Source organism: Tursiops truncatus, chromosome 12 (genome assembly GCF_011762595.2).
Source record: "Tursiops truncatus isolate mTurTru1 chromosome 12, mTurTru1.mat.Y, whole genome shotgun sequence".
Lineage (NCBI taxonomy): Eukaryota > Metazoa > Chordata > Mammalia > Artiodactyla > Delphinidae > Tursiops > Tursiops truncatus.
This window is the reverse complement of record NC_047045.1, coordinates 22,802,346-22,825,021: the sequence shown is the minus strand read 5'-3', so window position 1 is coordinate 22,825,021 and position 22,676 is coordinate 22,802,346. Positions and strand designations below refer to the sequence as shown.

The window sequence follows — 22,676 nt, the reverse complement described above, 5'->3', positions numbered from 1 at the left end:
TGCCTAGGTTCACAGGCCAACAGCCAGGGTCCTTCCTTCCCTGCTCATCACCGCACCAGCGGCTCACTCCTACCTGCTGCCGTCACACGCCTGGCAACCTCGTGTTCCGGGGCCAGCCAAGAACTGAGACCCCAGCAGACCCCTAGTTCCCACCAGGCCAACTCCCCATTAAACTACTGCTGCCTAGCCGTGTTCTTGAGGCTTCAGAGCCGGGACAGTGCGGAGAGCAGAGCAAGGCGCGGCGCCCCCAGACCCGGGGCCGCGATGCTCCGCGGAGGATGCTCAGGGGAGGCGCCGTAACCTCAGCGCACCGCTCCCCCAACACAAACGACCTCGGCGCCCGTCTTCCCCGCGGACCCGGGCGCACCTTCGGCCGCCACGACCCAGGACGGAGGCGCGGGGCGCGGGGCTCAGCCGGCGGCGGGCGCTGGGGCGGGCGGGGACCCGGGCTCCCGTCCCGAGGCCGTGCGGACCCGCCAGGCCCACCTCTGCCCGCAAGGGGATTCCTGTACAGACTAGAGGTACCTTCAAGAAGGGAGAGCGGCATTCCGTTCCCCAACTGGACATCTGCTTGGCCAGCAGACCTGCTAACTTACCCCTATTTCCTGGGGCAGAGGAGAAGAGAACTGAAGATGGTCCAGAGAAGACCCCAGGGTGAAGAGGGGACCAGCCTCCCTCCCCTGGAATTCTGGATTCCGGGTTCCTGAGACACAGTGAAGCGGATCCTCCAGAGTGAATCTGGGAGGAGGGAACACGGCGGGCCAATTACTGGATGCTATCACACTGGGTTGCTGTCGATGGTCAAATACATAGAATAGTACCTGACCCTTATTAAGTGCTGTAAGTGCTAGCGGTTACCTTTATTATTATTTTATTTGAAGCCCAGATTCTATATGACAAGTGGCATGACTTTGGGCAAGTCCCTAACCTCTGTGGGCCTCTGTAAAAGTGAAGATAATAATATTTACTTCACAGGGTTGCATCTGTGTATGTTAAGAGCCTCATAGCTTGTAAGCTTTTAATATAGTGTAAACTTTCCATACATGCATTTATTCATTCGTTGGATGATCTTTGAATAGGTAGTAAAAGCCAGGCATATAACAGCAAAACAGATATGCTTCCTGGCTTTCTGCCTCCATGGAGCTTAAGGTCTAGCGGGGAAGGCTGGCACTGAACAAGTAACTCTAAGTGTGATACTAAAGGGAAGTTTAGTGTGCTCTGGCAATATATAGCTGAGGGAATGAACCCAGCCTGGGAGATCAGGGAAGGCCCCTTTAAGGAAGTAGAATTTCAGCTGACACATGATGGGTGAATAAGAATGCACCAGACGCAAAAGCACTCCAGGTGGAGCAAGCAGCCTGTGCAGAGGCCCAGAGGCCAGAAGATAGTGTAGCACATTAGACAAGCTGGAAGAAGTCCAGTGTGGACGGATGACAGAAAGCAAAGAGAAGTGCGATAGTTAATTTTATGTGTCAATCTGGCTGGGCCACGGGGTGCACAGATATGTAAACATTCTGGATGTTTCTGTAAGGTTGTTTTTAGATGAGATTAACATTTTAATCAGTGGACTTTGAGTAAAGCAGTGGACTTTGAGTAAAGCAGATTGCCCTCCATAATGTGGGTGGGCCTCATCTAATCAGTTGAAAGCCTGACTAGAACGAGAAGACCAGCATCCTCCAAGCAAGAGAGAATTCTCCAGCAGACTGCCTTTGGACCTCATCTGCAACATCAGCTCTTTCTGGTTCTCCAGCAGACGGCTTTCAGACTGGAACTGAAACATCGGCTCTCCTGAGTCTCCAGCCTACTGGACCACCCTGCAGATTCTGGATTTGCCAACTTCCATAATCACAAGAGCCAAATCCTTATAATAAATCTCCTTCTATATATGTATATACACATATCCCATTGGTCTGTCTCTCTGGAGAACCCTGACTAATACAGGGAGTAAGGAGAGACGAGGTGGTGTTGTGGGTGGAAGCCACTCAAAGCTCCAGTGATCCCAGTGGTTAAGTCACGGGATGAGAGGGCAAGGAAGGTGTATGGGGCAATGGGGAGCCCTGGGAGGGCCTTTGAGAGGAAGCCCTACGGTCAGGTCTGTGATTTTGAAATGGTCCGTGTGGTGCAGCATGAAGGGCGGAGGGCGGGGCAACGGTAGAGCCCCGGGTTACCGGCGGGGCTCTCGCTGCTGCAGCGTCACCAGATGTAGAGGCTTGGACTGGGGTTAGGACGGAGAGATGCTGAAATAGAAGGATCCATGAAAGAGCGAGGAGCTTTCATCCACGTGGTTGGCCATTAATGTCTTTTCTCTTTGAAAAGGGAGATAAAGCATCCCGTAATTCTCCTTCAAGGAAAGTACAATGGATCCACTGGTTCTTCCAATTGGAACATATTTATTTGCCCATATCTTCCATTCTATTGATGCCTCTATCTCCCTTCGTCAGCCTAACAGTGACATAACCGTGAAAACAGGAGCCAAGAGAAAGAACAGATGGGAACGTTGGCTCAATTCCCAGATGGGAGCACACCTCCCACCCACTGGGGAGGGGTGCGTGGTCACAGGCACACTGAGCCACCTCTTGTTTACACAGACACAGCTCTCTGGGGTGCACAGCAACAAGGATCAGGGCTCCTTCACTTACAACTCCTAAAACAGACTGAGGATAATAAAGCTTCCCATGAACTCCCACGGCTGCATTTTTAGATCCCTGTAGTGCAAACAATCTCAGGCATCTTTTTAACCCTTGACATTCAAATACAGTGGCTGAATAAACAGATTTGCTCCTCAAAGCAACCTCTGTGCTTTTTAAATGGTCTGCCACCGCTCAGTACAAAGAAAGGAGGGGCCAGGAGAGCTCGGTGGGACTGTTGCTGGAACCTCTCCACCCCCAGCGAGGTACGACGTTCAGAATCAGGTTATACGTTTATCTTGGGAATATTTTCAAAGCAAGTCCTCCTGGCAGAGTGTCCCGCATTCTTTATTTATTCCTCCAACCTGGGCCCTTCCTGCGGCCTGGACTGGCCCCGAGCTGGAGCGCTGTGAGTGGCCGGCCTGATGCTGTCTGGGCACTGCGCAAAGTGAGGACCGCTGATGCTCTGTCTCTCTGAAAAGGAACTAGGCTCCTTAACTCCCTGCTGCCACTGAAGGGGTGTTATGACTCACTTAAGGTCACCCCAGAATCAGGCCACAAAAAAAGGGATTCCAAACAGCCTTCAGTTCCCACCCTGTATGATATTAGGATAGTTTAGGAGGCCTCCCTCCGTGCCCAATGCAGGAAATAGTAAATGGGGCGTAAATTCTCCTGCAGACTCTCAACCACTGAGAGCTGGCCAGGCCCCCCGACAGTCCTCTCTCCAGCTGTGGCCACAGGGCAGAGCCTGCACGCGCACAGGCCTCCCGGGGCTCTCTTCCTTGAGGGTTCACAGATGAAGGATGCCGGGGCAAGGCTGAACGGAGGGAATGGGACGTTCAGAATCCCCACTTCTTCGGTTCACGGTTGTTTAACCGTCTTGGCCCTCCATATGTCAGCGCCAGGGCATCTGGGAAATATAGGACGGGACAGATCACTCAAGGACCTCTCAAAGCCTAGGGTAGCCAGACCACGCGCATGCACCCACCCACACACACCCACCCACACACACACACACACAATCAGTACCTCAGAAGCAAACCAGCAAGCAGCTCATGGCAGCAAGAGGTTACTGCAGGAAATAATAAAAGTACACACAAAAACAACAAGATGAAGATGCTGGCTTCCCAGCGACAGACCAGACAGGAGGACATACAACCTGCTGCCAGCTGCCCTCAAGGCTAGGGTGTGAGTCTCTAGGAATGGAGCCCTGGGCATAGGCAACCATGTCTAATTTTCTTAAAACAGAGCAGACAGAGGTCCTGTGGATGCCGAAGTTGAGCTGAGGGCATTTCCCTTTCCTGCTGAAGGTTATAAATCATATATAAAAGTATATGAACTGACGTTATTCCCTTTTATCCAATTGCATACGAGCTCATTTCATTATAGAAACATGCTCTGTAGCCAACAAACTGCACCATTATTACACTCTAGAGGTAAGAGCAGGTAGCATTAGGACTAGTCTCTGATATTAGACACCAACGCCGCCCAAGAGACTGATTCGAGCAGTGAACTCCTCAAGGGTAGTGACTTCAACAGACTTGCTGCGACATGCTCAGCACCTAACACAGTAGTGTCCTAAGTGGTTGTTCAATGAATAAGTGAAAACAGACTCTCCAGCCACTGAGGAAACGGAGCAGAGGTGTGGGGCTGGCAGCCTTGGCACACTGCAAATCCTGCGACAGCAAACCTTTCACAGCATCACTTATGGTGAAAACGGAGAACTCTAGATCCAGAAAGGACTGGAAGCTCTTCTCTGGGCAGGATAAGAATGGGTTACCAAGATGATAAATATAAAAAGAACTGTCCCCTTGTGACCACAGAACAGTATCTCTGAGCTCTTCTTATGGAAGGTTCAGTGCTTGGTTTTGTCACTTTTGGTGACATACCTAAGTATGCATACCCCCCCAAAGACCCTGAAGTCCTCCAACCATAAGCTGGCCCAGTAATAGACAAGCCTTCCTTAAACAACAAGGTCCTACTGTATATATTTAATATTCTGGGACAAACCATAATGGAAAAGAATATAAAAAAGAGTGTCTATATGTGTATAATTGTCACTTTGCTGTACAGCAGAAATTAACACAACATTGTAAATCAACTATACTTCAATTAAAAAATAAGGAAACCACTTTCTTGAAACATCTTCTCCTTAGATCCTTCACATGACAGTCTTCGAAGGCAAGTTCCCTTTTTATATTTACTGAGAGCCAGCCCTCCCAGGCCTCTCCCGTGAAGACAGCTGCTCACGGATGCAAAGAAGCAAACTGCCTCTCAGAGAGAAAAGGAAGATGCAAATCTCATTCACCGCAAAACTGACTGCCTGGTGTGTCACGGCTCCTTAAACATCACCCTCTCCTGAGGCCTACCCTCCAGCACTACGGTACACATTAACCCAGTTAACTGCGTGAGAATAAAACAACGGGCTGAAGAGGCTGCTCCAGCTCTCGCGGAAACCTGCCATCTCCTTCTGACCTAGGCAGACCCAGGGCACAGAAGGTCATCCCTGCTTTGATGCCTAGGAATGCTTGTGACCTGGAGCAATCCCTAGTCCCTGCACCTTTGACGCCCCTGACGTGCTGAAGGCTGGATGTCAGGAGGGTTGGGACCGGGCTTCGGGCCACTAGAATTGATCCCTTCCTCCGCATGCAGTGCTGGGGCCAGATACCTAAGACCAGCTGGGTGCAAGTCGAAATGAGTGGAGCTCAAGGCCATGAGACTCTCCCTCCTAATCTGCTGTGAAGAAAAGGGAAAAAAAATTCTATGAGAACCATCTCTACTTTTTTTTTTTTTTTTTTGGCCATGCAGCAGTTTGCGGGATCTTAGTTCCCAGACCAGGGATTGACCAGGGTTCAATCCCTGGTCGGAGAGCTAAGATCCCACAAGCCATGCACTGTGGCTAAAAAAATAAAATAAATTAGTTGGTTTTTTTGTTTTGTTTTTTGTTTTTTTTAAGTTCAGATTATAAAACAACGTATACGGGACTTCCTCGGTGGTGCAGTGGGTAAGAATCCGCCTGCCAATGCAGGGGACACGGGTTCAAGCCCTGGCCGGGAAGGTCCCACATGCTGCGGAGCAACTAAGCCCGCGAGCCACAGCTACTGAGCCCGCATGCCACAACTACTGAAGCCCGTGCACCGAGAGCTCGTGCTCCCATGTTCTCACAGACTCACACTCCTTTCTTTCAGGTCATTTATCTCAGTCTATATAACCTACTCATTTTAACGATTCTTTGCTTGTCTGTCTCCAATTCAACTGTGAACACCATGAAAGCAGGAACCGTGTCCGTTTTTGCTGTGCAAAGTATCTTTAGTACCTAGCACAGCACTTGGTACAAGGTAGGAAAGTAATGACGATTTAATGAATGAATCAGTGAAGGTATGAAGACACTGGCTTTGCTCTCAACCACTTGCAGATAGGCATGTATCAAAAAAAGATATAAATAAAAAAATTTAAAAATCAAGCAACTGACCAGTAAGATCCCAGGATCCAAGTTGGTGTTACCATTGTTTATCCACATCCCACTACATATCCTAACAACCATAGGAAAACAAACAGCTGGGTTTCTACTCTACTTGGCAATTTTTAACTATCAAAAGGACAAGGTCATTTCTCTTTTTAAGCGTTGCCACTGACTGTTTAGGAGTGGCCAGAATAAACAAGCATCAGTTTTTCCTTACAGCAAGTTGTAAAGATGTTTATGTTGACTGCACATAATTAATTGAACGTAACTCACCTATCTGGACTCTCAATCCCAATTTTTTCATCTGTAATGGTTCCACTAGAAGTTGATTTTTTTCCACTTGACGTTTTTAATCAGTTTCTCCACAAATTCTTTAACAAATATAATACTATACTGAAGAAAAATAATGGGTGTCAGACTTTCAACCTACCTGAATTTCATCAGATTTGTTGCTTGATTCTATTAATACAATAAAAGAAACCAGCTCTGTAGTAATAATGGAATTTCATCATGCTTCCTTTCACAATGTATTAAAAATTACACAGCTGTCATCACTATAATCAAAGAAAGAACTGCATTCCACGAATTTAATCTGAAATAGCAATTAAAATCTAGAAGCTGACTGTAACAAAGTTATTAAACTACTACTCGTTCAAAGAAGTTATGGAAAAGCTGACTTACATCAGATCAACTGTATTAGTTTCTTTTGGCTGCTGTAACAAATTACCACTTAGGGCCCACCATTTAGGGCCCACTCAGAAAATCTAGGATAAAAGCCTCCTCTCAAGATCTTTAACTTAATCACATTGGGGCAGCATACAAAATATCAATAGTATTCACTCTTTATCATGTAAAGTAATATTCACAGGTTCTGGGGATTAGGAAGTGAATATATCTTTAGAGGGCCATTTTGTCTGCCAACCACACCACCCCTACTACCGATAATAACCAGAGAAGCCCACCAAAACACTAAAAAATCTGTTTGAAGACATCAGAGAGCTACCAGGGCAGCAAGGACCTACACAGCCACGAACATGAAGAAAAGGTTAGTGTAAAGAGGGTGAGTCAACCGTCTGCAGTCACATTTCCTTTGTGGCATTTGCCGATTTGCAAGTAGCTGCCAGGAGACTTCAGCGAACAGAGCCAGTTAGAAGGGCCTGAGTACATCCCCTACACTTCAGTGGAGGAACCCTGAAAAGGGCTCATCACCCTAGGAATAAGGATAAAGTAGGAAGAAATTAGCCCTCACGGAATCGATTCTGGTGAAATCAAAGAGTGAGAGAAGAAACGTACAGTTCATACATCCAGTTAACGTCTGATGTCCAGAATACATAAAGAATGGCTCCAAAACCATTAAGAAAAAGACAGGGGAGGCTTCCCTGGTGGCACAGTGGTTAAGAGTCCGCCTGCCAATGCAGGGGACACGGGTTCGTGCCCCGGTCCGGGAAGATCCCACGTGCCGCGGAGTGGCTGGGCCCATGAGCCATGGCCGCTGAGCCTGCACATCCGGAGCCTGTGCTCCGCAATGAGAGAGGCCACAACAGTGAGAGGCCTGCGTACCGCAAAAAAAAAAAAAAAAAAAAAAAAGACAGGGAATTCCCTGGCAGTCCAGTGGTTAGGACTCCGTGCTTCCACTGCAGGGGACACAGGTTCAATCCCTGGTTGGGGAACTAAGATCCTGCATGCCTCGAAGCACGGCCAAAAGAGAAAAGAGGAAAAAAAAATAAAAGAAAAAGATAGGGAGAATGGTCCAGACTCCTGAACAGGTAATTTCACAGAATAGGCTACCTGGATAGCAAAGAAACATATGGAAAGGTGCTCAACTTCAAAAGTCATCAAGGGAAAAGAAAATAACCATTCTGACAAGAATGATTAAGATTTTAAAAGACTGAAAATACCAAGTGTTGGCACAGATCTGGAGCAATGGAAATTCTCCCACACCTCCGGTTGGGGGTGTACACTGACAAGTGTTCAGTAGTGCCAAACACAGACATATCCTATGCCCGGACAATTCCAACTCTAGGTATGTAATCCACTGAAAGGCAAACACATATACACCAAAGGACATACGGGGAATGTTCACTGCAGCATCACTCATAATTGTAAAAAAACTGTAAAATAAGTTATTGGTAATCAATCTGAACATAAGGATAATGTAAATTGTCTCTATCTCCAACAAATATGCTATGACAGGCTACTGAGGATGTCTTCTGTGCACTGTAATTCCATTTATGATTTGACTACTTAAGTAACTGAAATGTGACAGAATTTGATAATTCTTGTTGTCACAAATTGAAACTTTAATTTTTCCACCAAGTTATAATTTTCTAAATTTATCTATAGAAGTAACAAATACATCCTGAATCCCTTTACCATGCCATAAATAGGGAGACACTAATTCTTTTATAATGAAGTATAAACTTTTCTGTCTCTTCTGTGAAGCTCACTGCCACCTAACACTGGCATCAATGCCTTTCTATTCCAGAATAAAATTAACCAAAGTATTTGAGTTATGTTCTGAAGGAGTTATTGTTTAGTAATTGTTTAGTGCTTTAGTAGCACACAAAGTTGAAAATAAAGTTTTAAATACAGATAATTTTTTTAAATCCATAGGGCAACAAAAATGTCCATCAAGAGCAGAAGGGATAAATTGTGATGCATTCTGACTATACAGCAATGCAAATCAATAAGTGATAACCGCATGGACAAACCTCACAACACAGAAAGGACGCACGGTATAATTCTCCTTATATAAAACTCAGAAATAGGCGAAAGGAACCTATCGTGTTAGAAGTCAGGAGAGTGATCTGGGGAGGAAGGCAGGTATTAACTGGGAGGATGTGAAAGGCTTCTGGGTTGCCGGCAGCATTCAATTTCCTAATCTGGGTGATAGTTATGTTTGCTTTGTGAAAACTCATCCATCTGTATGTTCATGATTTGTGCACTTTTCAGTTGGTACACTATATTTCAATCAAAAACATGGTTAGGGCTTCCCTGGTGGCGCAGTGGTTGGGAATCCGCCTGCCAATGCAGGGGACACGGGTTTGAGCCCTTGTCCGGGAAGATCCCACATGCCGCAGAGCAACTAAGCCCGTGAGCCACAACTACTGAGCCTGCGCTCTAGAGCCCGCGAGCCACAAGTACTGAGCCCGCATGCCCAGAGCCCGTGCTCCACCACAAGACAAGCCACCGCAATGAGAAGCCTGTGCACCGTAACAAAGAGTAGCCCCCACTCGCTGCAACTAGAGAAAGCCCATGCACAGCAACAAAGACCCAATGCAGCCAAAAATAAATAAATTAATTTAAAAAAAAAGGTTAAAGCTCTAAACCTCTGGATCTGAATTTTCTGAGAGGAAACCACTCACTCGTCTAAGAAAAGCAAAGCAACAGGATGATTCCTTTCCAGATTAGCTGAGAAATCTCCCCCAGCCCAATCAGGATCTTTGGTTAAAATTGACACTGATGTATAAAGTGCTGCAGCAGCCAGTCTCTAAGCTTAGTGGCATTTCTGACACTGCCAAGTAATTAGTTCACTGATTTTGCAAAAGCACTGAAAATACCTCCTTCTGGTCAAAATCCAAGTGCACAGCCACAGAGGAGCTTCTGCTACTCCCTGAGCAGCCCTGGCCTGCAGCTGCACACTGCACAGCAGCTCCCGGGGACGTTCGGGGGTTCTGCAAACCCGGGACTGCACCTCCGCCCGCCCCCGCCAAGTGTAGGCAGAGACACTCAATGGTTGTTTTCAAAAACAAAACCAACAGGTGGCTCAGATTTGCCTCATGGCAGTTCCTGAGGGAGGGGAGAGAGTAGGGTACAAAGAGCGATATATCTGAAAGATAAAAATTTAACATTGTTCCTTTGTTTTTTTGATCCCGAGTTCCGGCCTCTCTCCGGGCTATGCTTGGAGTTTAGCGAATATAGAATTTACTGTTTTTTAAAAATATTGCTGCAAGTTTACGTTGGAGGTAACAATTATCGTCAAATTCTAGAACATTTGCATGTTGAGGTTTAAGTGGTTCACAGAGGCTGACAACGTGGCCCTGCACCTGCTCTCAACTTGGATTCCCCAGGACTGAAACAATAGTCAGGGTAACCCTATGATCAGAACCATTCTCAAGACCAAACCACGGGTCAGTGTGTCTCTGCCATTGTGGCCATCCATCTCCTCTCTCTCCATTTCCCTCCACTTCCCTTTCAGGAGATAACACAGAGGTATTCAGTGACTCACCATAAAAATCATCTAGCAAATCTTAGGGCAATTTAGAAAAAAAAACTAATTTAAATTTAGTTCTTTTCTTCTCTAGGAAATAGTAACATCAACAATATCATGACCAAATTATTGATAATAGCAAAAACAATGGCAAAACATTTTATTGAGCCAGGTACTACACTAAGAACTATACATGCATCATTCTAACAAGCTCACAAGTCTATTCATATTATTATACTATTCTTATCCCCATTTTACAGATAGGAAATAAAGCCTAAAAAAGGTTTAGTAACTTGCCTATAGCCTCTTAGCTAAAGAATGTAGGTATGGGCCTCAAGCCTAGACTTAACCACTGTACTATTCTGCCTCCTGGTGTTTTGTTTTTGTTTTTTGCAGTGCACACGCCTCTCACTGTTGTGGCCTCTCCCGTTGCGGAGCACAGGCTCCGGACGCGCAGGCTCAGCAGCCATGGCTCACGGGCCCAGCCGCTCCGCGGCATGTGGGATCCTCCCGGACCGGGGCACGAACCCGTGTCCCCTGCATCGGCAGGCGGACTCTCAACCACTGCACCACCAGGGAAGCCCCCTCCTGGTGTTTTGAATGATGTCGGCTGAGTACTCAGGGAAAGGCAGACAGGCTGCCCAGGCTTGGGTTTGCAGGTGGGAGTAGGAATTCCACAGGCCGGCAAGCCAGCAGTGCCTGCAGTACTACTCAGAGCAGTAAGAACCTCCCAAGGCCTCAGTGTGTGCCTCTGAGAAGTGGGTCTCATCCCCAGCCAAGTATACAGGGACAGCAGGTTTCCCTGGAGAGGAGGGAATTCAGTGAGGTCCTGAGAAAAGTGTGGGTTTGGGAAGAGTCTATGGAGGAACAGGAATCTATAGGGTGTGGTGACCCTGTAACCTACTACTCCACCTCAGCCCTAAAGGGGGCATTTTATTTAGGACTCACCCCACATCAAGTGCGTGGCCTTCACTGGGCCTGCCTCTCAACCTTCATGGTAAGCCCTGAGACAGAAGTTTCTGGATCAACAGGAGACCAAGATTGCTAGCAGGTTACTCTCTTGCCCCCTTACCCTCCATCCAGGGCAATGCTGGAGCTACCAGCTGCCAGCTACTGCCACCCTGCTCTCAGCCCCTCATCCAGCAGGTAGCTACTGAGGACCTACTACGTGCCAGGCACTGGGTGCCGGAGTCACAACACAGAACAAAGCAGACAGATCCCTGCCCTCATGGAACTTACCTTCTCTATGAATCCATTTATATGAAATGTGCAGAAAAGGCAAATCTACAGAGACAGAAAGTAGCTTTGTAGTTGCCTAGGGTTGGGGGGAGGGGCTGGAGTGACTGCTAAGGGGTAAGGGTTGTGGGGAGGTTCTTTTCGGAGTGATAATAATGTTCTAAAATTGATTATGGTGATGGCTGCACAATTCTGACTATATTAAAAACCACTTCATTGCACACCTTAAATAGGTGAACTGTCTGTATGTGAATTATATCTCAATAGAACTGTTGTATTAAAAATATAATAAGGACCCAAACCCAGAACTTTCAACCTCAAGCTCCATGCTATTTCTATAGTACTAGCCCGCCTTCTATATATATACGGAAGAAAGTGAATGCTATCCAATGAGGTACTGGAAAGACAAATAATAATCTGGGTAAATAATAATGTGAATAAGTAAAATAATTCAATAAATTGGAGAGACCTTTGTGTCCAGCTTATTACTAATGTACTCCTTAAAATATTAGGCACATCAATACATCAGTCAGGATAGGCTCAGTAACAAATAAACCCCAAATCTCAGGGCTCAACGGGAGTTTATTTCACACTCCAGCTCTGTCCACCTAGGGTTGGCTGGGGCTCTGTTTCCTCTCTGATTTGCCCAGGCTGACAAGCCATCAGGGCACAGGTAAAGACAGATCTGGAGGGTCACACAATAGTGATCACATGATCTAGCCCAGAAGTGACACAACACACTTTTCACAACTTGGTGGCCAGAAGTAGTCACATGGCTCCACAAACACAAGGAGGTGGGAAGCACAAGCCCATCACATGCCTAGAAAACAGAAAGGTTTGACGATTTGAAGGTTTGAAGATTCAGTCAGTAGCACTGATGTTTGTACACGGTATTAGGGCGTACTGTGGTTAAGAGCATGGGTTGTGCAGCCAGCATGCAGTCACTCTCTAGCTAGACATCACCACCTCACCTCAGAGAAGTCAATGGGATCTCTTCATGCCTCAGTTTCCTCATCCAGAAAATGGGGATAGTAATAGTATGTGCCTCCTAGGTTTGTTAGAAGATTAAGTGAGTATTTCTATCTGTAAGGAATTTAGAACAGTTCCTGGCAAGTGCTAATATCATAAGTACTACACAACTTGTATTATTTTGGGGAAAAAAATTTTAAGGCAATGTTTTTATTTATTTTTGTAATATAATTAATGGATGGGCACTGTGTGAAGTATCAGCACAGAAGCCAACACATACAAAGTAGGTACAAAATAAATGGCAGCCTTTATTAGCAGAATACCAGGAGGCCCAGGCCCCGCTTGGCCAGGCCTTGAACCAGCTGCCCGGTCCTTTGGCTTCCAGGTTTCTTTCTTATCTTTAAAAGAGGAGCTGTACAAGGTGATTGCCAAGGTTCTCCAGCACTAAACACTTGGAATTTTTTGATTCATGGGTCACTGACTTGGCCTGATAAGGTATTTTTCATTGTTTACTCTTCATTCTTTGACCATAAAGGATAATCTTCCCCTCCGAATCAAGAGGACACTAATACGTTCTCTACCTCGTTCAGGAAGGTCAACCTCCCCTGGATTCTGCCCCCTGGGCAGGCCTACCTTTGCTGCCACTGCAGCCCGACTACCAGGAAGCCGTCAGGAGAGAAGCAGGTCCTGGGTGCACTTCCAAGAAAGAGCCTCACCTCCCAGGAGAGCAGAGAGGGTGATAACAGTCATCCAGAGGGCAGCTGGCCTCCCCCGGAGCAGGCTGAGCTCACCTCCGCCCACTACTGGGTGAGGACCTCAACACCCACGCACCCACGCAGAAGCCCCCTGCCCACCTTCACCCTCCCACCCATGTCCCGGGTGGTGGATGCACCTGTGTTAAAGGGGCAGCAGCTGTCACTGTGGGTTTGGGAAGAGTCTATGGAGGAACAGGAATCTATAGGGTGTGGTGACCCTGTAACCTACTACTCCACCTCAGCCCTAAAGGGGGCATTTTATTTAGGACTCACCCCACATCAAGTGCGTGGCCTTCACTGGGCCTGCCTCTCAACCTTCATGGTAAGCCCTGAGACAGAAGTTTCTGGATCAACAGGAGACCAAGATTGCTAGCAGGTTATTCTCTTGCCCCCTTACCCTCCATCCAGGGCAATGCTGGAGCTACCAGCTGCCAGCTACTGCCACCCTGCTCTCAGCCCCTGCCATTGGAGCCATCCACTCATCCAGCAGGTAGCTACCGAGCACCTACTACGTGCCAGGCACTGGGTGCCGGAGTCACAACACAGAACAAAGCAGACAGATCCCTGCCCTCATGGAACTTACCTTCTCTATGAATCCATTTATATGAAATGTGCAGAAAAGGCAAATCTACAGAGACAGAAAGTAGCTTTGTAGTTGCCTAGGGTTGGGGGGAGGGGCTGGAGTGACTGCTAAGGGGTAAGGTTGTGGGGAGGGGGCCTCTCACTGTTGTGGCCTCTCCCGTTGCGGAGCACAGGCTCTGGACGCGCAGGCGCAGCAGCCATGGCTCACGGGCCCAGCCACTCCACGGCATGTGGGATCCTCCCGGACCGGGGCACGAACCCGTGTCCCCTGCATCGGCAGGCGGACTCTCAACCACTGCGCCACCAGGGAAGCCCAGCACCCATTTTTTAATAAGGAAAAATATTAAATATTTAACTTGTCTAAAATTTCCATACAAAATGTTTTCACTTCTTTAATGATAAGCTTGAGTGTGCATCTGTGGTGGTAACTTCTTTTTTCTTTGGCTGTGCCTCTCAGCTTGCGGGCATCTTAGTTCCCCAACCAGGGATTGACCCGGCAACCTCGGCAGTGAAAGCTCGGAGGCCTAACCACTGGGTCGCCAGGGAATTCCCTGTGGTCGTAACTTTTTATATTAGGTTATATATTTGAGATTGTAACGTAATTTTTTCATTGAAGTATAGTTGATTTACAACGTGTTAATTACTGCTGGACAGCAAAGTAATTCAGTTATTCATATATATACATTCTTCTTTATATTCTTTTCCATTATGGTTTATCTCAGGATATTGAACATAGTTCCCTGTGCTATACACAGTACAACCTTGTTGTTTATCCATTCTCTGTATAAAAGCTTAAACCTACTAACCCCAACCTCCCACTCCATCCCTCCCCCAATCCCCTCCTCCTTGGCAACCACCAGTCTCAGAAGCACCCATTTGAAACTGCCTTGTTCCATCTTTGAAGGTTCAAGCCATCAGTCATGTGACTGAGCCCTCTTGGGAATGGATTGTCCAGCCCATCAAGTTGCAGATGACTGTAACCCCTTGCCAGTGTCTGGACTACAGCCTCACAGGGGACCCCGAGCTGGTACCACTCAGAGAAGCCACTCCCCAACTCCTGACTCACAAGAGCTAAATGAGATAATAAATGCTTATTGTTTTAAATAAGCTCCAGGAATTCCCTGGTGGTCCAGTGGTGAAGACGCCATGCTTCCACTGCCATGGGCCTGGGTTCAATCCCTGGCTGGGGAACTAAGATCCCACAAACCACAAGGAGCAGCACCCCCCCCCAAAAAAAAAAAAAAAGCCCTTAAGTTTGGGGTAATTTGTTACGCAGCAATACCTAACTGACTGTAAGTGATAAAGCACCTATAATGATAAGTAATGAAGCAATTTTAATAAAATGTTGATGGTGGAATTTAGGTGGTGGTGGGTACACAGGTGTTCACTGTAAAATTCTTTCAGCTTTGCTGTGTGCAGGAAAATTTTCGTAATCAAATGTTGGAGAAGAAAGTGCAGGCTGCACAACAAAAAACTGGCAGCTGGATCAGTCCATGACGCAGCATCAGTTATGGTCCCTGAACGACAGAAGAGAGTGATTTGAAAGGGTTACCAAGGAATATAGTATGTTTTGGAAACAGATGTCTTTAGGGTGTTATTTATTATATATATTTTAAAGTATCCATTTGTGTATATAAAGTAGTATTAGATGTATTTTACTCATTTTTTATCCCAACCTCCAATTTTCAAAAAGACACCCATCTGCCAATCTCAGTTTTTATCATCCAGGGCACTTTTCAAGAACCCTATGACTGACAGGACTTAGTATTATGTCAAAAGTAATTTATCCTTCAGATGAAGCCACCGGAATCCATTTATCCTACCCTGTGCTTTGCTTTGTTTGTTCTGTCTGATTTAGTTCCCAAACTAATTAGGCTAGCTTAATTCCCTGTTGCTTTGTCAGGTAATGGTTAGAGGAATTTGATTAACTTTTACAAAATGTACTTGACACAAAGCTGCAAGAAATGGCTATTTCTGGGCTCCAGAGAAATCAGACTGGTCAGAGCAGTGTCGATGCCAGTTCATGTTTTCCTTAACCTTTACCTGGACCTGACACCCACTCCTGCACATTTTTACAGTGAAAACAGTCTGCTAAAATTTCTGTTCATACCAAATGTTGATACTGTAATTTTAGATAAATAGTGTGACTAGCCTAGTCTTTTTATGTAATGACATGAACCATAAAAACATTTTGTGATAAACAGAAATCCAGACTCATTACTTTCTCCAAATATAAATAAACCGAAATCTGCCCGTCAGTGATGAGGCCCACTTTGTTTATTTTATAGACATCACAGGGTCATCACAATGTAATTATGAGCTCCTCCATTACAAAGTACACAGCACTGTACTAAAGATAAGCTTGGGAGATATTGACAGTTGGATTTGGTGTTTAACGTAGAGTTTTATGTTGTGGGTGGTATCTTCTCAACACCGGCCAACCTAACAAGACCAGAAGAAGGGGCCCTGCCATACTCACCGCAGACGAGTGGGAGGTCACGGGGACTGGGGGTCCACTTGTCTAACCTCACCTCATCCTCTTCCTGGTTGGAGGGCAGAAAGCTAAAAACTACACTTTGCAGATCCCACACCTGCAGCTTGTGATTGGGATGTGATCCAACTAGAGGCACCTCTGCCAAATTAGGAAGCCAAGAGGAGGCCTGGCCTGTACAGCGGAGACTGGGGAGCAAGGTGCGGAGACGGGAGGTTTTTCTGTAGCCGCTTTCCAGAACCATTCTCCTGCCTGGTGGTGGCAGGCCTCTCTCCACTCAGGCTGCCTGATCCCTGAAACAAAGGCAGGGAGTGGGTTCTATTTTTTTAAGTTAATTTATATTTTATTGAAGTATAACTGATTTATAATGTTGTGTTAGTTTCAGGTGTACAGCAAAGTGATTCAGTTATACACATACGTGTGTGTATATATATACATATGTACACACACATACATATCTATTCTTTTTCAGATTCTTTTCCCATATAGGTTATTACAAAATATTGAGTATAGTTCCCTGTGCTATACAGTAGGTCCTTGTTGGTTATCTATTTTATATATAGTAGTGTGTACCTGCTAATCCCAAATTCCTAATTTATCCCTCCCCCATACCTTTCCCCTTTGGTGACCATAAGTTTGTTTTTGAAGTCTGTGAGTCTGTTTCTGTTTGTAAATAAGTTTATTTGTATCATCTTTTTAGAGTCCACATGTAAGTGACGACAAGCCCCTCAATAACAATAGTAGCAGCTGGCCTTTACTGAGGACCCGCCACATGCCAGGACCCTGTATGCATCTCACTTAACCTCACAACCACTCCATCAGATGGATATTACTCAAGAGGTCCAGAATGTAACCACTTTGCCTCGTTTTCCTACCACCATCCTGGTCCAGGCCTCCATCCCATCTCACCTGTGCGCTGCACAGCCCTTCCCCTCACCCCACGACTGTTTCTCATCACAACTGCCAAGGTGATGAAACCTCAAGTCAGATCGTGTCACTCTTCTACATTTTCAAACTCCCTTCCCCCAGCCCCGAACACGGCTTCCCATACGGCCCAGAATAAAAGCGCAGGTCTGTGCAAAGCCGTCTGGGATCTGCTCCCCCTTTCCTCTCTGATCGCATCCTCTAGTCCCCTGGCCCACTCTACCCCACTCTACACTGGCCTCCCTGCTACTCTTCCAACATAAGAGGTACCCCCTGCCTCAGGACCTTTGCACTGTTGTTCCTCTATATAGTATGTAAATGGCCCTCCCCCTCAGCCCCTACGGGTGTTTGCACAGATGTTCCCTCACTGGTGATGCCTTCTCCGACTACCTTGCTTAAAATTACAGTCTTAGCATTTAGCACTACTTACGATATTCTGTTTACTGTGTTTCGCCCTCTAGCATCACAACGGTAGGAACTGTTTTGTTCAAGGCTAGATCAGCCACATAGTAGTCACGTAACAAATATTTGTTGAATGAAATAAATAAATGAAGAACCTAAGGCATTAGGTAGCTTCCCACGTTTGCAGAGGTAGTAGGGTGCAGTGGTAGGAGCCAAATTCAGGTTCCATCTGACTCAGAAGCCCACACTCTGTACAGGGCACCCTCCTTCCATACAGAAAACTCTCCTTCCACATCCCAGGGGCTGTTAGAGACGCAGCAGGAGTAAGATAAATATGTGCACTCATGTGATCCTACTTTCTGTCCTCTTCTCCACCCATGAGAGGGGCTCCTCCTTAGACGCTGGGCCCATCCACACTGCTTCCTAACCAGGCAGAGAACATGACTTAGAGGCAGTGGGACCCACTTTCCTCGTCCTCCTTCCAATCCTGCCTTGAGAGCCCCAGCGGCCAAAAGGCATCAGATCCACCCGCCGTTCTAACGCAAAAGGCTGGGCACTGCCTGGCAGGCACTGTAGTGTAGCCCAATCACTAACGTCGGCAAGAGGGCTTCTGCAGATTACCCCAGATTCCGGCTGCAAGGACTGCAGCACTCTGCTGCCTGAGGACTGGAGAGAGTGGAGGGGCTCCTGCAGCACCAGCGGGAGGTTGGGGAGGGGGCGATGGAGGGGCTACAGCCTGGGTTAGACAGAACTAGGGGCAGCAGCAGCAGAGCCTGGGCCAAGCCAAGTCCTGTCAGGATCACCCCACCGGCACCCCTCCCTGTGTTGAATGCAATACATCTTCCAGGAGGCAGACCGTTAGCTAGAGACTGGCAGGCTTTCTTGTCATACCCCACGCTGAGATCTCTGTGTTTTTAATTAAGTGAATTAATATAAATACCAGGCTTAGAATAGTACAATGTGAAGGCCTACATTTCTGTAGCTATTATCCTAATGGGATTTAATTGCTATATCTTCTTGACAACAGCCAAAAGCTCAAAAAGGGTCCTGTCAGGTAAGGAATGCGAGGATTGAATCTGCATATGCTTTAAAAAGCTGTTTTTTCAAAATATTTATTTATTGGCTCAGACAGGTCTAAAAAATAAATAAGACTAGGCTGTAAACTTGGTAGCCAGGAATCTGGATTTATTTCTTTTCATGTCTATTGAGATGTTGAAATGGTTATTCTGCTTGAGATAGATTATTTTTATTATGGTTATGTTAATTATAGGAATGTTATGTTATTTTAAATGACTATATATATGTAAACAAAAAAATTTTTTTCAAGTAAATAGGCAGTGTAAATCCCAGTTCTACTACTGTAATGATTCCCATTATTGCTGTGAAGAAATGTGGCAGACCTCACGAGAAAAAATTACAAACATCCAATAACCAGTGAGGAAATGGAATAAACAGAAATTTTAGGGCAAGTGTAATTTAATGTTAACGAGAATATAGGGGCTATAAGTAATGGTGCTAATTGTGTACAGTGGCGGCCAACTAGAACTTTCAGCCGAAAACCAACGAGGGTGAGAATCTGAAAATCTATCCTGCAAACCAGACCCATTAAATTAAAGGAGGAGAGAAATCGGACGGGTCGGTGTGTGCTGGGGCATAATGTTGTCTGCACTACACAATTCAAGTCTACGCTTCGTTTTTGAAGAGAACTTTCTCATATTAAAGACTCAGCACCACGATGCCTTTTCAATGAAAAGGAATGCAAAAGAAGAATCTTCATTACAGCACCCCATATCAGGGAACACACAAATAAATGCCCATTCACTCCAGTGTGAGAAACAATCTTTTTCAAGTGTCTCCAAGTGGATGTCACCCCTAAAGCCCCTCCCCAAGTCACTGAAATACGTACTTTGCTTTGATGCAAAGACACTGCAGGATACACCGTTGACAGGCGTTTTGTTATGCTGTTTCCTTCCAGAGAGAGATGCCTGCGGCTTAGAGACAAGAGGTAAGGCCGAGCTCTGAATAAGCGGGGCCTTCTCAGGGCTGGGAGTCCTGTCAAGCTCATCAAAGCAATGTGTTTCTAAAGAATGTTTAAGCTGAAGGAGTTCCGAGCAACCCCATATGGACAGTGTGTGTGCTCCTGTGCAAAGGCCTTTCCCTTTTGCATGCAGACGTAAATGGAGCCCAGAGGTTTAAGCTGTGGAGGGCAGCCCCAAGAGGCGTTTTTGGCTGAAAGAAAGTTTTCGTCTGTTTTTATAAGCATGTGCTCCTTAAGGGCAAAACACTGGAAATACATAGGAACTAGCCTGGTGCTTCCATAAGAGAAAATGATTAGACAGGTCTAGGTCTTGATGTTGTCGGTAGGATTTATGTACCCTGGAAAGAGAAGGCAACCTGGAAAAGGAGAATTCGGATCACACTGTGTCCCCCACTTGGAATGCAGCCTTGATGCTGGAGGCCTGAGGAATCAAGGAGGGTGCAGGAACAGATGTGAAAGGGAAGCCAGGCTAAACTGAAGAGAGGCGCAGATGGGAAGGGGACCTTGGGCATTTCCTCCAGGTTGTCCAAGCCAGTGTACCCAGGGGCTTCCCTGGTGGCGCAGTGGTTAAGAATCCGCCTGCCAATGCAGGGGTCATGGGTTCGCGCCCTGGTCCGGGAAGATCCCACATGCCGTGGAGCAACTAAGCCCGTGAGCCACAACTACTGAGCCTGCACTCTAGAGCCCGTGCTCTGGAACAAGAGAAGCCACCGCAATGAGAAGCCCGCGCACCACAACGAAGAGTGACCTCCGCTCGTCCCAAGTAGAGAAAGCCCACGTGCAGTAACGAAGACCCAACGCAGCCAAAAATAAATAAATAAATAGAATTTAAAAATAAAAATATTAGAAGGGAAATCTGTTATCCTTATAGACAGATGTCTGAGTTAAGAATTGTAATTATATACTGCAGACCTGGTAGACACACCAGATTTATACATCACACCCTAGATTGCCACATGGAGAACCCTGAACACAGCAGGAGTGTTATATCTTAGCTAAATTACCAATTTAGCTCTTTTATCGTCTCCACTACCCAAGAACCCACGTTTTCTAAAGATATTTAACTCCTTAGCTCTAGAAAAGCAGGAGATAAACATACATGCATATACTAAACTATTTACAAAAAGTAAGTGATAGAACATCTGGGATTGGCTTCAAAATAATCCAAGAGGGTGGGAGAGAAAAGCAGAGGGGGCCAGTAGATGAAACAAGATTGACTGTAAGTCCCTAATTATTGAATCTGGGAGTGAGGTACATGTGGGTGACTTGTACTAGTCTCTCTAGTTTTTTAATTGCCACAATAGAAAGTTGGGGTTTTTAAATAGCTCTGGAACAAATACTGATACATACTTCACAGATGAACCTAAAAAGAAGAAGCTGAATGAAAGTAGCCAAACACAAAAAAACAAATACTATATGATTCTGTTTATATGGAATGTTTAGAAAACGCAAATGTATAGAGGCAGAAAGAAGACCGATGGTTGCCTGGAGCTAAAGGCAGGGGTTAGAACTGATTGCAAATGGGCACAAGCTAACGATGATGAGTGATGAAAATGTCCTAAAACTGCACTGTGGTGATGGCTGTACAACTGTAGAAATTTACTAAAATATATATGGATGTGTTATGGTATGTGAGTTATACCTCAATAAAGGTATTTTAACAATAGCTCCAAAGACAGGGAGAGAGAGAAATGCATCCACTGTTATTTGTTAGTACTACACCTAGGAAGGTAAGGTTTGCAGGAGTGATTAAAAAAAAAAAAAGAATTTTGACAAAAGAACACTTTTCAAGGATTTCACTAGTGTCATAGAAAAGCAGCGTCTAGTCCTATATACCATGTCTCGTAGCCTTCCTACAAATCTGAAAATGAGAAATAGAAAAAGGAAAAAAGCAAACAAGGTCTGGGCAGTGAGTCCAGTGTTTCTGCAGAGCAGGAACTTACTAGACAAGGAGGAGGCGATTAGAACCCTCTGTTTACAAAAGTCATAAAGCAGGAGACCAAAAAAAAAAAGTATGCCAAATAAAAAACAAGCAAAAACTAAATGAGGTTTAAAGGTTGTAATTTAATTTTAAATATCCTAAATTATCAGCTGGTACCAGCAACAATTTGGTTTTTTTTTTGTCATTCGGGAGAATCGAATCCATTCAAAATCACCTCAGATTAAACCCACCTAGTAAGGAAAATTAATTTGAAACTTCATTTTCTTTTGTAAAAGAAAGCATCTCTGACAAGTTAGAATTTACACCAAAACAGAATAAAGGAAGCTGCGAAATCATCCACAGCAGGGGCACTGTGCTTGCGGTAGAAGCTTTGTCTGCTGCAAAGTGAGAAGTAAAAACAACTTTAATTTTTCATCAATATTGTCTATCAAACAATAACTGCTAGAATTTACACTTAGATGTTGGGACAAACTTCTTACTTACAGACCTCATAAATTCTCAAATTCTGAAACTTAGTAAGTTTGTTGTCACTTGATAAAAAAAAAACAGTGGGATTTAAAGTTTAAATTTCCCCAGGGCACATTCCTCTAAAGGGCAAAGGGTGGGGAAGAGACAGATTTCCTGACCCTGAGTGCAGATGGGCACCAGGCTTCACATCATCTCCTGCCCACATCTCCAGTTCACACAGACTTCAGTTAGCGTCCTGCAAGATTGTTACAAACAGGATCCTGGCTGGTGATTCACTCTGCCCTCTGACAACCCTTAATCATGCCAACAGAACCTTACCTTCTAAGTACTCTAGATAACCCCACACACACCCCTTTCTACACAGAATTCTGCTGTTATTCATTCAACCATTGTCTTCCCAAATGAGACTCCTAAGTACTTACAAAAAAACAAAACAAGGGACTTCCCCGGTGGTCCAGTGGTTAATACTCCAAGCTCCCAATGCAGGGGACCCGGTTCGATCCCAGGTCAGGGAACTAGATCCCGCATGTTGCAATGGAAGATTCCACGTGCCGCAGCTCCCCTACGGC

The 22,676-nt window shown here is 45.7% G+C and overlaps 1 protein-coding gene across 9 annotated transcripts in view; it reads right to left on the bottom strand.

Annotated features, from left to right (window-relative positions):
- Positions 1–22,676, bottom strand: part of ANKRD6 (ankyrin repeat domain 6) — a 282,254-nt gene that overhangs the window by 201,308 nt on the left and 58,270 nt on the right. Inside the window, exon 1 of one of the 9 annotated variants that reach the window (XM_073789435.1) lies at positions 6,364–6,478. The exons of the other annotated variants lie outside the window; for them this stretch is intronic. The gene's annotated coding sequence lies outside the window, so the exon portion shown is untranslated. Of the gene's footprint in view, positions 1–6,363; positions 6,479–22,676 lie in introns of those variants that run through there. 9 annotated transcript variants of the gene reach the window in all.